General features: G+C 43.0%; 1 protein-coding gene across 1 annotated transcript in view; it reads left to right on the top strand.

Annotated features, from left to right (window-relative positions):
* The window catches only part of ATP8B1 (ATPase phospholipid transporting 8B1), a 112,244-nt gene that overhangs the window by 19,601 nt on the left and 89,249 nt on the right, over window positions 1-3,394 (top strand). The window lies entirely within an intron of this gene.

The raw sequence follows: 3,394 nt of genomic DNA, 5'->3' as shown, positions 1-3,394 counted from the left end.
CGGTTCCCCTGCATCGGCAGGCGGACGCGCAACCACTGCGCCACCAGGGAAGCCCCTAGTTTGCTTTTTTTTTTAACCTATTTTACATATACTGATAAGCTCGTGAATTTGAGATTCATCATAATCGAAGACGAGGATCAGATATGTGAACTTCAAGGTCAGTTGATTTCTTCAGCTTTTGAACTCTAGCATTTAAATGCCACAGTGCTTTACAGTGGGCTTCACAGAAAGCTAATGTTTGACATTATACCTGAGTATTTTATTTCTCTTTCATTGCACAAGTTAAGAATTGATAATTAATCATTCCAAAAAGAATAGGATAGAAACACCACGTACGGTGTTGTGAACATAAAAAATAATCAACATCAGACCATAGCCGATACCAACTTTGATGTTGAAAGTTAATTGTGCATTTTATTTTTGCCTCTTCTGGGAGCCCCAGATGGGGGGAGTCCCCCATCTGTGAGTGCTTAGAATGCCTCTTATAATGCCAGCTTATCTTCCGAAGCTGGTCTGAGTGAAGTTGTGTCTCTGGTTTCATTTTACTGCGAGACCTCTCACGCTTGTTTCATAAGAGCTGTCTCAAATGACTTTTGACCAAACTTGGGACCCTGCTACAATGTCTCAGGGTTCTCATTAAGTGTAATTTGTGACTTCTGTTTCTGGGTATTAACTCTCCTCATGGGTGGGCTGGACCTGGTGATGCGCTTCTAATGCATAGAATGTAGCAAAAGGGGTGGCATGTCATGTCCAGGGCTAGTAGGGTGCAAAAAGACTCCTTGGACTTGCACTTAAGGTCTTCTGCCCATTTTTCGATTGGGTTGTTTGTTTTTTTGGTGTTGAGTTGTATGAGCTGTTTGTATATTTTGGAGATTAAGCCCTTGTCTGTTGCATCCCTGGACTTGGCTCTGAGCAGAGCTGGCTGCCGTATTGTGAGCTGCCCTATGGAGAGACGCACATGGCAAAGAACTTAGGGTAGCCAATAGCCCATGAGGAACCAAATCCCGCCCACAGCCCTGTGAGTGAGCTGGGAGCATTCCCAGGTGAACTTTTAGAGGACTGCGCCCTGGGTGACACCGCGACTGTAGCCTTTGAGAGGCCCTGAGCCATGCCTGAGTTCCTGGGCCACTGAAACTGAGCCAATACTTGTGTTTTAACTGCTAAATTTGGCGGCGGGGGTGGGTGGGGGGTGTTATGTAGCAATCAGTAACTAATACAAGGACAAAGATTTAAGGTATAATTAAAGTGTCCCCTGCCTTCAGGGAGCTCACCATCTATCTAGTAAGCTCTTCGGTTGCCAAGCACTGTAGGTAAAGCCAAGATGCCAAGTCATCATCGTTATTTTCTGATGAAGGGCTCCAGCGAAAATAGTTTCCAAGCTTCAGTTTTTGTTCCACGTATTGTTTTTCAGTTTAATTAACCTTCAAAAGGTATGAGAGATGTAAAGTGTAAAATAAATCTTCCTGCCCCCTTTTACCCTAGTCCCCCTCCCTCAAGGCAACAGCCATTATGAGTTTATGGTTAACCTTCTAGAGACAGTCTTCGCATTTACAAATGCGAATATGCATCTTTCTTTTCTTCCCCTAACACAAATGGTAGCAGGATTTGACTTTCAACTTCCGCTTGAAATCGGGAGTATGGTTGATACGCAACAGATTGAAACCTTAAGTAATTTCTGCCAAGGGATTCTGCTCTTAATAGATAAGAAATTAACTTGAGGAAACAGTTGAAGAACCTTTGAAAGGAAGGTAACATATTGCATAATGATAAGGCAGAATGATAGCAGGACCCAGAGGAGCCATCTGGTTTGTCTTCTTGCCTGTGGGCAGGAGAGTAGCTAACACATCCAGGTGAGCTGCTCTTGAGAGGCTTCTACCATGAAGCATCATGTTGATCTTTGGGGAAAGGGGTGGTGAAAATAACTGTCCATATCAGAAAATAAATATCAATGAATAAAAATAAATAAAAATAAAAAATGAAAATAAAGACCAGAAAAAAAAAATCAGTTGTTCCAGACTTTTCTCCCCTTATCCTCCAGCCAACTTCTCCCTAAGAACCCTTTTTGTTGTGAAAAATTAGATGGTGTGTGTGTGTGTGTGTGTGTGTGTGTGTGTGTGTGTGTGTGTGTGTGTGTGTGTGTGACTTGCTTCTGGTCACCTTAGGGAACTAAGATGACCGACACCTGAGTTAGGTGTGGAGTGAGTCCTGAGAACAGATATGAAGAAGAAAGTGACGGGCTCGTTACTGCCGTTTTATGCCTGTTTCTTTTTATCACCCCCGTGGGGGAGACCCCAGTGGTAGCTGTTGTTAATCGTGTGGATGGTGTCCCAGGACAAGGGTTTGCTCCTTCCCAGCTGGCCCTGAGACCTTTGCCACACATCTTAACCTGTTCATGTCTCCATTAACCTTCTGCAAGGTGAAGGTGATTAAATCATAACTTTCAAGAATGGCGGAAGCCTAATTAACATGGTATTTGAAGACTACTAAATGCCTTAGAAGAAGGGCGCCTTATGAATTGAGGTGGTACTGTCATTACAGTCATTACCTTTAAACTTCTAGATGGCCTGCCGAGCAAGTTGCAATGGAGGCGAAAGAACAGTTGGGCAGAGTTCAGCTGAACACAGATGGTTCGTTTTGTTTCCTTAATATGTAGTATTGGCTTTAAATGGAATCAAATCATGAAGTAGGCTGGTTTGTTACGCCGACTCACAAGATCGGCCAGTCCTTTGCAATAACTGTTCAAAGAACCATAGAAGAAGGTGGCTTACAAATGATGATGATTCTTGTTGGGTCCTCACGATCCCTTTCATTGGGATCCAGTGTATTGTCTAGTTTTTGTCCTGGCATTTTTACTAGCTACTCATTAAAAGAAATTTTTTTTTAACATCTTGATTGGAGTATAATTGCTTTACAATGGTGTGTTAGTTTCTGCTGTATAACAAAGTGAATCAGCTATACATATACACGTATCCCCATATCTCTTCCCTCTTGCGTCTCCCTCCCTCCCCTCCTCCCTATCCCACCCCTCTAGGTGGTCACAAAGCACCGAGCTGATCTCCCTGTTCTATGCGGCTGCTACCCACTAGCTATCTATTTCACGTTTCCTAGTGTAGTTACTCATTTTAAATGAATGCTTAATTATTTCACTGCTCCCTGATAGAATCTCTTTCTATAGGTAGAAGAACCAGTTAATGTTTCTTTTAGGCCCCTCATCTGTGACCCTGATGATATGGAGTGAGAATCCCTCCTTCCCTCCATCCATCTCTGCCTCTGTCTTCCTTTCCTTCCTTCCTTCCTTTTCTTTCTTTCTCCTTTCTTTCTTTCTTTCTTTCTTCTTTCTTTCTTTCTCTTTCTCTCTTTCTCTCTCTCTCTCTCTCTCTCTCTCCCTCTCCCT

The sequence above is a fragment of the Physeter macrocephalus genome, chromosome 19 (assembly GCF_002837175.3).
Source record: "Physeter macrocephalus isolate SW-GA chromosome 19, ASM283717v5, whole genome shotgun sequence".
In the NCBI taxonomy this organism is placed as follows: Eukaryota; Metazoa; Chordata; class Mammalia; order Artiodactyla; family Physeteridae; genus Physeter; species Physeter macrocephalus.
Note: the sequence above shows the minus strand (reverse complement) of the source record. Positions and strands in the feature narration are given on the sequence as shown.